General features: G+C 38.4%; 1 pseudogene; it reads right to left on the minus strand.

Annotated features, from left to right (window-relative positions):
- Positions 1-6,216: 6,216 nt before the first annotated feature.
- LOC101647883 lies at positions 6,217-9,466 on the minus strand (annotated as a pseudogene).
- Positions 9,467-13,552: the final 4,086 nt, after the last annotated feature.

Below are 13,552 nucleotides of genomic sequence, written 5' to 3' on the forward strand. Positions count from 1 at the left end.
TCGTACACTGTCTGATGTCTCCCTTCACCCACTTTTCTGTTGTCAATCCCTCAGGGAGGAGGTTATATGTAGATCCTTGTAATTGGTTCCCCCTTTCCACTCCACCTGCCTTCCACCCTCCTGGTATCACCACTCCCAGCACTGGTCCTCAAGGGATCATCTGAGCTGGATTACCTGTGTTTCCAATTCCTATCTGTACCAGTGTACATCCTCTGGTCTAGCCAGATTTGTAAGGAAGAATTGGGATCAAGGGGAGGAAGCATTTAGGAACTAGATGAAAGTTGTATGTTTCGTCTTTGCAGCACCTGGACTGATTCATCTCCTCCCAGAGTCCCTTCAGTAAGGGGATGTCCAGTTGCCTACAGATGGGTCTCAGGTCTGCATCTGCACTCCCCCTCATTCACAATGATTTGATTTTTTTCCTCTTTGATGCCGGACACCTGATCCCTTCGACACCTCGTGATCACACAGGCTGGTGTGCTTTTTCCACGTGGGCTTTGTCACTTCTGAGCTAGATGGTGGCTGAGCGAGATAGTGGTTTTATCTTCAAGCCTTTGAGATCCCAGACACTATATCTTTTGATAGCTACTACCATCAGCTTTCTTCACCACATTTGCTTATGCACCCATTTGTCTTCAGTGATCATATCGGGAAGGTGAGCACACAATTATATGATTTTTTGTTCTTTTGATGCCTGATAACTGATTTCTTCAGCACCTCATGATCATACTTGCTGGTGTGCTTCCACAATGTGGGCTTTATTACTTCTGAGCTAGATGGTTACTTTTTTACCTTTAAGTTTAAAGACTCTAGACTCTATATCTTTTGATAGCTGGGTACCATCAGCTTTCTTCACCACATTTGCTTATTCACCCGCTTTGTCTTCAGTGGTTGTGTCGGGAAGGTGAACATCATGGAATGCCAGTTTAATAGAACAAAGTGTTCTTGCATCGAGGGAGTACTTGAGTGGAGGCCCAATGTCCATCTGCTACCTTAATACTAAACCTACAAATATATGCACCTAGATCTATTTCCCCATGTAAATATATAAAGATATTTACATATGGAATGTCTTTATGTTGACCTCTATAAATGCCCTTTGGGGTGAGGTTTAGGTAGTATGGCAGAGGTTAGACAAAATCCAGGGATACATATGGTAGCCAACTAAAAAGGAGGGGGTAAAAAGGAAACAACAACAACGAAAAAGAATTCAGTAGTGGGGAAACAATACCCAAGGAGTGGGTATTGTTTATATCTCCACAGGGAAAGTGGGACCAAACTTCAACCCAGTGCTCCAAGTTTTGAATGCAACATATTGGCACGAAGCAGGGAACCAGTAGAGAGGTCTGAGAGGCCGGCCCCAATCCCAACTACATGGACACCTGCCCCTCCCTCCAGAAGAATTTATTTCAGAGGATAGCACTGAAGCTGCAGCTCAGGAAGAGGGACATGTCTGATCAGAGCACACAGGAGCAAATGAAGGGGGAGGAAGAGAGAGTGGAGCAAATGCTGGCCCACCAAGCCTTGAGGACCATATCCCCGTTCAGAGCAGCCAATCTACAGAGAGATTGTGAGACATTGTGAGACACGACATCCCTCACTGATCCATAGCTCTACAGAAGACAGCAGTAGAGACACATTATAGGAATTGTGCCCAATCTGACACCACCACACTGGGGCAAACTACTAAGGGTGTGCAACAGAACAGCAAGGGGAACAGAGCAATGAATTCCCTAGGGAACACAAAAAATAGACTTTGTGGACAGAGAGTGGCACCCAATTAGATTCGACTGGAAAACACTCCTGAAGGCCAACAAACAGTCCTTGAAGTATCTACAGGCTTTTCTTTCTTTCTTTTTTTTGTCATGTCTTGTCTTGTTGTTGTTTTATTTTCTTTTGTTGCTTTGCTTTGCTCTGTCTTGTTTTTGTGCATGTTATTATCTTCATAGGTCTGTCTAAATAAGATGGTCTGGACGAACAATCTGGAGGAGAAAACAATGGGACCGACAGTTCTGGGGGGACATGTGAGAGAAGGAGTTGGGGGGAAGGGAAGGTGTGTTGACAAACCCAGGGAAAAACAAGTGATCCAAAATCAATGGTGAGGAGGGTGTAGGAGGCCTGGTAGGGCTTGATCAAGGATAATGTAACCGAGAGGAATTACTGAAACCCAAATGAAGGCTGAGCATGATAGTGGGAAAAGAGGAAAGTAAAAGGAACCAGAGGAAAGGACTAGGGCTCCTTTTAATAAGCCTTAAACCAACCAACCTCAATGCCATCAAGCTCATGTTCACTCATAGCAACCAGCATATAGAACAGTATAGAATGAGCCTTGTGAGCTCTGAGAGTATAACTTTTTACAGGAGCAGAAAGCCTCATTTCAGTCCTGTGGAGTCGCTGGTGGTTTCAAAGTACTGACCTTGTGGTTAGTAGCCCAATGTGTAACCACGATACTATCAGGGCTTCCTCAATGACCTTAGCCATATAATATTGAATTTTTTTAAAATGTGACATTCTATAGGTAGCCCTGGTAACAAAGTGGTTGCATGTTGGGTTGCTAACTGCAAGGTCAGCAGTCCCTCCATGGGAAAATGATGGGGCTTCCTACACCTGTAGAGATTCAGTCTTGGAACCTCACAGGAGCTATTCCACTCTGTCCTGTAAGGTGGCTCTGCGCATCAGCTAGATGACAGTGAGTTTCAGGAAGGTTGGAATAAAGAGCACCAGGACATTGGACTCTTTTCCTTTTCTCTTTCTTTCCTGGTTGTTGTGTTATTTAAAATTAAACTATAGTGTAAGTAAAAGAATACCTGTTTTCCCATAGGAAATTTTTATATGAGAGTGTTCCTCTTTTATGTTTACAAAAGGCTAAAAGGGTTTCTCAAGAGATAAGTGGCAGGGTTCCAAAGTTGAATTTATGTGAGTTCAGACCTGTCTGGTCATGTCAGACAAATTAGTGGAACAGGTTTCTCTTGATTCTTTAAGAATTGGCTAAGAAACCTTCTAGAAGATTCAGCTTGTATTCATGGATGGTATTCTAAGACACCTTGAAGGAGGGTTAAATTAGTGTGACAAATCTGAAAAGAGTCCTTCTATAAAGACTAGAATTTTCTGGGAAAGAACAAATCCAATGAGAAGGATGATCCAGCTTCCTTGACCTTGACTGACAAATGAAGCAATAGTTGACAGCTTAATGAGGCTCTTACTAGCACAACATTTTGTGAGTTATTAATATTTATCTTTCTGCTATCATCCATTCATGAAAAAGTCAGTAGAACAGTTTACTAACATAGGGTGGAAGTGCTGATGGTTTAATGGTAGAAAGAGTTCGATTCCTGCCCAATTCTTGCCATGCACAGCCACCACCCACCTGTCACTGAAGGTTTACAAGCTGTTATGATGTTGAACAGAATTCAGTAGCTCTTCCAGACTAAGCTGAATAGGAAGAAAGGTCTGGTGATCAACTTCTAAAATACATACAGTGACAACCTCGTGGGTGACAGCAGAGCAATAGCCAGTCTGCAACCAATCATGTGGGTGGGGGCATGCAGGCCTGGCAAGTGTTTTGTTTTGTTTTATATGGGGCCACCACGAATTGGGGCCAAAGTCAATTCAGAAAATCATTCCATTCTTTGGACACAGAACATTGCATTATTGAGTTCCAGTATATCATGGCATATTAAGTGGCTCATTCTTATAAGAAATGTTGATCTAAGTAAGATGTGAACCCTAGATTATCGTCTCTGTCCAGGAATTAATGACACCCCACAGTACCCACACACTCACAGAGGTAAAAAAATAAAATAAAACAAAAAACAAGCACAGGTCATGCCTGAGAAATGAAGTGGTACTGCTGCTCTTAGGTGCTTTCAAGTCTTTTGGGACTCACAACGACCCTGTATACACCAGAACAGAACACCGCTGCTCTGCCTGAGTCCACTGGTGCAGCTAATGCATCATGTCCAATGGAAGAGCCTCCTTTTCACTGCTCCTTCGTCTTAGCGAGCACACTTTCTTTCTTCAGGGACTGGTTCCTCTTGGTAAGAATTCTACAGTAAGGGAGATGAAGTATTGTGATCTCATTTCTAAGGAGAATTCTAGCTGCAGTTTTTCCAGGATGGATTTGTTCTTCTCTCAGTCCATGGAATATTCAATATATTAATTTGCAAAAATGCAACATGATTACAAAATGCATAGATTCTTCTTAGGTTTTTAAAGTCATTATTTAGTTTTCTCATGCACATGAGGGTCATGAAATTACCGTGGTTTCAGTCAGGCACATCTTAGCCTTCACTGTGACATCTCTGCTTTGTATCAATATAAAATCTTCTGCTGCAGATTTGCCAGTGTAATCCTTTGAATTTTGCTGGTTGCTTACACTGACACTGGTTGTAGATGCAAGTAAAATGAAATTCTTGACAAATTCAATACTTTCTCAGTTTATTGTGGGGCTGTTTATTTTTCCAGTTGTGAAGATTTTTGTTTTCCTTATGTTGAGGTGTAATCCTGATTGAAGGCTGTAATCTTGCTCAACAAGTGCTTCAAGTCCTCTTTGCTCTCAGCAAGCAAAGTTGTGCCATCTGGCTGCTGTCCAGCTTTCCTTGAATCCTAATGACACTTTCTTCTTCACTTAGAGCACCTTCTTGGCTTGTTTGGCATACAGATCAAATAAGGATGTTGAAAGAATACAATTGTGTGATGTAAACCTTTCCTGCTTGAGGTATTCATTATATTCTCATTTTCTGTTTGAAATGCTGTCTCTCAGACCTTATACAGGTTCTACATGTACACAAGTATTCTATATTTCCTATTCTTTACATTTTTATCTGTAATTTGTTGCAAGTCACACAGTAGAATGCCTGTGCATACTCCATAAAATTTTTTTACTGGTGTTCTTTTTCTGGTATTCTCATCTTTCTGCTAAGGTTCCTCTGATATCAGGGATAAAATTGTTTGTTTTCTATCTTTTTATAAAACCAATTTGAATTTCAGATCCATGGTTTTCTGGAATGGTTTTTGAATTATGCTTAAACGTTTTTCAATACCATAATTTTTAATCATATGCTATCCCCTGAAATATTTACCATTAATGAACTTTTTTTGGTACAATGAATCTATGTATTTATTTCCATCTTTTGATCTTTCTGCTTCATTCAATATTTTATCCATGGAATCTTTTAATATTGCAACTCAAAGTTTGCATTTTTCTTTAAGTTATTTTAGCTTGAGAAATGGCAAACATGTTCTTCATTTTGATTTTCAACCCCCAAATCCTTGCTCAGTTAATAACCAGGCTTTGGTTGGTTCTCACAAGCTTCCCTTTGATATTGGTTCAGTTTTTGGGGGTGGGTTGCTTATTTATTCCTTCTATTTGATTTAACTATACTATGATCAATAGCAATTTTTTTCAGTCCTTTCTGACATCCATTTGTGTCTGTTCTCTTTCTTATTTTATTTTATTGGGGGCTCTTACAGCTCTATCACTATCCATACATATGTCCATTTTGTCAAACACATCTGTACATATGTTGTCATCATCTTTTTCAAAACCTTATCTTTCTACTTGAGCCCCTGGCATCAGCTCCTCATTTTTGCTCCTCCCCCCTCCCTCACCCATGTCCCCTTGATAATTTATAATTTTTTTTTCATGTCTTACACTGACCACTATCTCATTTCACCCAATTTTCTGCTGTGCGTCCCCCTGGGATGGGGCCCATACATCTATCCTTGTGATTGGTTTCACCTTACTTCCCCTGCCCTACCTTTACCTTACTAGTACTTATTGGGAGCACTAGTACTACTCCCCTAATTAGGAGTCAGTGATTAGTCCTGATTCTTTACTTGGTGTTTTGCTACTTGTAGCTGCCTTCTAATTGGATACACAATGTGAATATGCATTGAGCGCCAATCCTTTGTTTTATTTATTTTCTTATAATGACTATCATCATATTATAATGCTAATAAAGCCCCAAGGAAAACTATTATGTACACTTTCTCTAATATACTCATGATTTAACATGAGTCATTTAGTTCTGTTCAATGTTTTAATTTATTAACATTTAATTTTTGTTTTGAAACTATAATACATTTGAAATGTAACATCTATAAATGTTATATTTGTTATAAAATAATTTTTACATTTGAAAAATAATAATTTACTCGTAGGCAAGTTCTAAGACTATGCATAAGCTCATGATAATATATTTTCAGATCACTCGGCTATATAAATTTGGTGACAATGTTGAAGAGGAGGGAGATGAAACCCTGGGAGCAGATTAGAGTCACCTCCTGGCCTTCACCCTGAGTCACCACCTTGGGGTCTGTGTACTCAGGCCACCGTCCCGTGAACCAGCTTGTAAACTTTTGCACCTTAGATGTAGATTCAGGGACAAACACTATGGTCATTTTGTGTCAGCCAGGTGAGCAAGGTACATGCACCACCCCATAGCCTCAGACCACATCATTCCCAAATACATCCGGTCCATACACACTGAGCAGGATCTGTGGCCAGCCAAAGGGGTTGGTGCCTTTAAAGGTACCATCAATGGGAAAGTACTGTGTGAGCAGTCGCTGCATAGCTTGACTCTTGGATGTCATCTGTGAGATGTCCTCCTCCAAACCCGCTGAAGGAGCCCAGGCCTGCCCAGCCACAAGGCAGTCCTAGCAGTGGAGGTCATCCTATTCTGGAACCTGGGCACTCTCCACCTGCCCGCTGACCATAGTAGGAAGACGCTAGGAATCACTGAGGAGCTGGAGCACAGCAGCCTTATTCGAAAATTGATGCTCCAACCCTGCTAAGTAGTCTGTGTTAGTGCAGAATACCCACGGAGGCCTATTCACAGCGGGTAACTTGTCTATCTGTGTGTGTATTGTGGTGGCTTGCTTGATGCTATTTCAAACTCCTGAGCACTAGTGTCAACAAAATATTGGAAAGTGGCAACTGATTACAAGGATCTACATGTGACCTCCTCCCTGGGGGATGGACAACAGAAAAATGGGTGAAGGGAGACATCAGACAGGGCAAGGTATCACAAAATAACAATTTAAAAATTATTGGGGGCTCATGAGGGAGGGGGGAGCAGGGAGAGAGGGGAAAAATGAGGACCTAATGCCAGGGGCTTAAGTGGAGAGCAAATGTTTTGAGAATGATGAGAGCAATGAATGTGCAAATGTGCTTTACACAATTGATGTATGTATGGATTGTGAAAAGAGTTGTATGAGCCCCTAATAAAATGATTTAAAAAAATATCTTGAAGGTAATTAAAAAAAATATTCAGCTAAAGGAATGGTTACTCATCAGAATACGCTTGTGTATATATATGGGAATTAGTACCAGGAACAATGAAAGGTAACGATGCCTTCATTGAGTAGATGGGGACAAAAATTTTTTTTTTATTGCTGGGATGGTATATTGTACATTCTCAAGTTTATACAACCTCGGGATCTGAAAATATATTATCACGAGCTTCTGCATAGTCTCAAAACTTACCTATAAATAAAATGATTATATTTCAAATACAACAATTGTGTTATAACAAATATAGCAATTATACATGTTATATTTCAAATGTGTTATAGTTTCATAACAAAAAATAAATGTTAAAAATAAAAACATTGAAAAGAACTAAATGACTCATGTTAAATTATGAGTATATTAGAGAAAGTGTACGTAATAGTTTTCCTTGGGGCTTTGTTAGCATGATAATATGATGCTAGTCATTATAACAAAATAAATAAAATAAAGGATCTGCGTTCAACGCATATTCACATTGTATATCCAAATAGAAGGCAGCTACAAATAGTAAAACACCAAGTAAAGGAAAAGGATTAATAATTGAATAGTAGCTATCAAATAATTCTAGAGAAAATAGGATTGAGTTTACTGAAATGACAACAGAATCAAGGTCCAATCGCATTTAGAAACTTTATTTTATATCGCAGCATTTCCTTGAGTAGAACCCAGTAAAGCCAAGTGCAGTCACAAAAATGAGTTTTAAAATGATTCAAGTCTGGATTTCCAGTTCATCATGTTCTTCAAAGGCACATATTATTTGTAGGACTGAAATAAAAGGGATGCTCTCCTCAGAGGGGATCATCTTAAGCCAAGGAAAATTTGCTTCCCTGGCTTTGTTTACCAGATGATATCAAAGATAACAAGAAGGTTACTTGGTTTTCGAATTTAGAATGCTGACTATTCTGAAGTAATATTCATTATTATTATTATTATTATTATTATTATTTTTGCTTACACAAATAACAGCACGTGGCACATTTATTTAACAACATGGGATCATTAGCATCAGAATGAAAAGGACTATCCCATTAGTAGAGTCTGTCTCATAAGCAGACTTGCCAGATGATCAAAAGTTATCTTTTTACGCCCTGATACCTGTCTCTAGGATGGGTATTAGCTTAGACCTACTACATATTCAGATTTTATTTTCCCCTCTTGTTCTATTTTCTGTCACTTATCCATATATCATATATGGTTGTCGAATCTCATTTCAAATATCTTCCAAGTCCTAGCATCCATAAATGCACAAATATAACAGCATGTGTTTTTATAAACACATAGTTGTCAGAAGGACATTTGTTTTGGGGGGGAGGTAGAGGATAAACTCAGCACATTGAATTCAATTGAGAAAGATAAATATATACTATATTAATAGCCAAAAATACAAGTGATAGATTTAAAACTAATTTTTACTGTCAAATCTATTTTGAAAGTTATTTAATAAAGTAAAAGAGCATTCTAGGATTTTGAAGTACTAGTTATCAATTTAGAATACTTTATCTACCTACTATCTATCCATCTATCTATCAAGCTGGCCCCCTGCTATCCAGTTCATTCTAGGTCACAGAGAACCTGTAAGAATGAATAGAACTGCTTCCAGTTTCTATGGGACTTAAATTGTTTCAGGAGTGGACAGCACTAGCTTCCTCCTTCTGACCAACTGGTGGTTTGAACTGCTGACCTTGCAGTTAGCAACCTAATGCACAGCCCACTACAACACTTAGAATGTACATACTCATGTAACTAAGGTATATGATTCAAGCAATATTTCCTGTTACAAATTAAGTCATTAATTGAGAAAGTAAGGATAATAAAATAGTCAATGGCGCGAGTCCTCAGACAGATAAACTTATGAATGACAATTTTTCTGAGATGTATAGACTTTAAACAGTCCCAGAGTGATCTTGGTTCCAGAACTTAAAATGTTTGAGGAAATCCATCATGGTGCTGGGTGTTGGGTTAATGGAGCAGGAGTTTAGTAGGAGCCAGAGAATCCATATCCTCCACAGCAAGATGGGCAGCAGCCGCCATATCAGTAGCCTCCATAACCAGAGCCAAACCCATAACCTCCATAGCCGGAGCCATCTCCGTAGCCTCCAAAGCCAGAGTCATCTCTGTAGTCTCTGTAGCCACAGCCATAGCCCAGTCTGTTGAAGTTGCCAGAGTCACAGCCATAGCCCAGACCACCGAAGCCCAGACCTACTGACTATGGAGATAAAGATGGAAGTACAGCGCTGATTTCAGTAAAGAAGTTGTAGCCCAACCCACTTTAAGTAATTCACACATTTATTTGTATACTGCAGTAAATAGTGAAAGAAAGCCACAGATTTACCCAATGTGACAGGTCCTTTTATCTCTTGTCTGCTGCTTCCATGATCGTTGATTGTGGATCCAAGCAAACTGAAATCCTTGACAACTTCATGCTGCTACTTTTTGATCCCATTGTGAGGATTTGGGTCTTTTTATATTGAGCTGTCATCTGCATTAAAAGGTGCAATCCTTGAGCCTCATTAGCAAGTGCTTCAAGTTCTATTCACTTTCAGCAAGCCAGGTTGTGTCATCTACATGTGGCAGGTTATTCATAAACCTTCCTTCAATCCTAATGTCTCGTTCTGCTTCATATAATCCAACTTCTCTGATTAAGCACACAGATCGAGTAAATATAGTGAGAGGTTCCAACCCTTGTTTATACCGTTCCTGATTTTAAACCATTCAGTACTCCCTGTTCTCTTTACACAGCTTCCTCTTGATCCGCGTACAAATTCCCCATGAGGACAATGGAATGTGCTGATATTCCCAATGCTCTCAAAGTTATCCAAAGGTTTTTTTATGACTTTGTTATGATCCACACAGTTCAATACACTTGTGTGTTAGACAGGGTTCTCTAGAAAGATAAAACCAGATTGCTGATAATTATATATATATTTATAAAGATAGATATATATAACACAAGAAATGAGCTAATTATAAACAGATAGATAGATATATAACACAAGTAAAGAACTGTTAAATTATAAACAGATAGATAGATATATAATACAAGAAATGAACAGTTAAATTATAAAGAAGTACAAATGGCTCAGTGCAACTCACTCCCATGAGAGAGTTGTGAGACACTAGCAGTCCTTCAAGTCTTGAGGGCCATTCGGGAGTCCTCTGTAGAGAGTTAGGCTATCCCAGCACATGCAGCAAAACAGCCACCAGGTCACCAACTGTCAGCCAGGTCACCAACTGTCAGTCCTCAGCTCCAGAGATGTAAATTTCAATTGTGTGGTCTTAAAGGGGCCTCAACTTACAGCGACACAGTCCACAGGCTAGGTGTCCCACAGGTAGTGTAACCTCTAAATGAGGCACAGAACAAGCAAGGCAGCCGCACACTGGTCCGATGATCAAAGAGCGAGAGACAAGAAAGGCGAGGCTCGCCTGAGCCATTTATCCCTCTGACCTTCAATTAATCCCACTTGTGTTTATCGGCCACACTGGCACAATAAACTATCTCAACTTGGCATGTTCAATAAAACACAAGGAAACACAGAGAAAAAGAGAGAGGGAGAGGGAGAAAAAGAGGGAGAGAGAGAGGGAGGAGAAGGGAAGGGTGAGGGGGACAGTCATCAAATTTCTCAGTCAGGTGATTTTTGCTGTTGTAGTGTGGTTAACAATGTAGGTGAACCAAATCTGTATTAAAATGATCTTTTATCTTCTGAAGAGAATTACTTTGATTCTAATTCCACAAAGATGTATGCTTTTTGAAGAAATGGATGGAGTTGAACTTCTTGACTTTGATCCTTTTTTTTGGAATTTTCAAGAGATGCATTTAACAGTCCAAAGAATATCTATGGTACAGGGTTACAAATTAAACGATATACATTGTGACTGGTCCTATGCTTGATAATGAGGAGTTCTATGTTGGGTCAGCTATGCCTATATTCTGAAGACACAACAGTTCTTCTAAGAACAGCAAAACCATAAGGGTGAAGTCAAGCTGAATCAGATCTTAATGAGGACTGTCAGAGCATAAAAACGAACAAGTCGCTTGAGGCCAAAATAATTGCCAGAGTGACACCCAAAGATGGGCATGCACTTTATCACCTGCTGTCCGACATACACTCTCAGGATTCTGCCTCAAACAGGAAATCAATGTTATCTACAACACCATGTGCTATTACGGCAGTTACTATGGAGGCCTGGGCCACAGCTTTGGAGGCTTAAGTGGTCTGGGTTATGGCTGGGACTGGGGCAGCTTCAACAGACTGGGCTATGGCTGTGGCTGCAGAGGCTATGGATATGGCCCCTGCTTCAGAGGCTACGGAGATGGCTCAGGCTACGGAGGTGATGGTTTGGCTCTGGCTACAGAGGCTATGGATATGGCTGTTGCCACCCATCTTACTGAAAAAACTACGGATTCTCTGGTTTCTACTAAACTCCTGCTCCATTAACCCAACATCCGAAAATCTGCCCTGAAAATTAAGTACCTGAAGCAACGAAAAATTAATGAAACCTGAATGCAAAATTTGGACCAAACATAGGTCTCTGGATCAAGCCAATATGATATGCATATAACTTCCAAGATTTTTAATAAAATTCACTATTTAATAATTATCTAATTCATGTCTCCCCTTTTTGTGCTTTAATAATATGGGGGAAATTTCTATCCCCTTTGCAATAAATTCTCTTTTTTGAAGTTACATCAAGGCTTCTATTATTTTTTTTACTTAAAAAAATCTAAGGGCATTGATTTTCAAATTCAGCATTGAAATTTGAAATTAAATGAAATTAAATCACTCATATAGCCAATTAATCCCAACTGAAAAGTATTTTGGTTTTGACAAAGGATATGTAGGTGACGCTTCTAATGGTAAGAACTAGTGATGGTAGATCAAAACATACTTCTAAATCTCCAGTTAATATAAACATATTTTTATGAGTCTGTATTTTTTCCTTTTTTGATGAAAAAAATTGAAATTTTTACCAAAATATTTACTTCCCAAGTGACTAGCTAATAATGGTAATGATTTCTCATTTTGCGTGATATACATCAAATATGTTTTTGTCAAATTGTCCCAGTTACTTATCTTCTCACTCATCTGCTATGGTATGACATGGCACTGATCCATTTAATATTGTTCAAAGTTGCAATTCAATAATGAAATATAAAAAATATGGTGATCATAATGATGCAATCCTATATATACCACTGGTTGTTCTGAAGCTCTGTAAATAAAAGACAAAGTTAAACTTCATTTAATCATCATCTTGATAATGTGGAACATTTCTTAATGATATTGATAATAGTTATTAGAATATGGAAATCTATGATAATGTAATATAGTAATTTTTAATTTTCTAATAAGACTAAATTAATTCAATATCCTAATAAAGTTTTGATTATAAGTATCCAACAGTACAAAAAGTACAAAACAGATCTTTAGATTTCTAATATATTAATACAAATAGTGCATGCTTACATACATTAATCCTACAGGCAAAGAGAGGTGCAAGGGGGGAAATATAGTAATCTTAAAATTAAATTTATATACAAAAAATGGATTCCTGGGTTTGAATTAATCAAAATCAATATAACAGTCAATAATGTAATGATAAACTTGCTTGTGGGGTGGGCATAAAGTTTACACATTGCTCCTTTCATTCCCAGGACACAAAAACAGTTCAAAAGAGTTAAGATATAGTTGTACTGTATAAAATTCAGATATAGTTGTATTATCTATGTGTATATAATATACAAAGAATCAGGAACAACGTGAGTGATAATGGCTAGATGAGAAAGAAACCAGTTTTTGTGACCAGTAGACATTCTACTCCATCATGCTGATTTGACATGTCATTTGAATTTCTTTTTTGAGTACTTTCAAATAAAGCATCTTAAAACCATGGTCATTTATTCCTGTAATTATCATAGCTGGGTTTATAATGATGACTGCACTTTCAACATTGACCACCTCTTTTTATTTATTATTTTGTTTTACTGAAGACCTTGAGTCTATCAATAATTAGTCTGACTGGATATGAATAAAAATAAATAGTAAGCAAAACTAAATCCAAATGCCATTAAAAACATTAAGATACATTTGAAAGATTCGTTTGTTTTTTTTGTTTGTTTTGTTTTTTTTAATCAATGTATTGGGGCTCATACAATTCATCACAATACATAGATCAATTGTATAAAACACATCTATACATTTGTTGCCCTCATTATTCCCAAAATTTGCTTGACTCTTGGGTTCCCGGAATCAGCTCATTTTC

Source organism: Echinops telfairi, unplaced genomic scaffold, assembly GCF_000313985.2.
Source record: "Echinops telfairi isolate 266 unplaced genomic scaffold, ASM31398v2 ScPeMD7_7469;HRSCAF=8507_0, whole genome shotgun sequence".
Classification (NCBI taxonomy): Eukaryota; Metazoa; Chordata; class Mammalia; order Afrosoricida; family Tenrecidae; genus Echinops; species Echinops telfairi.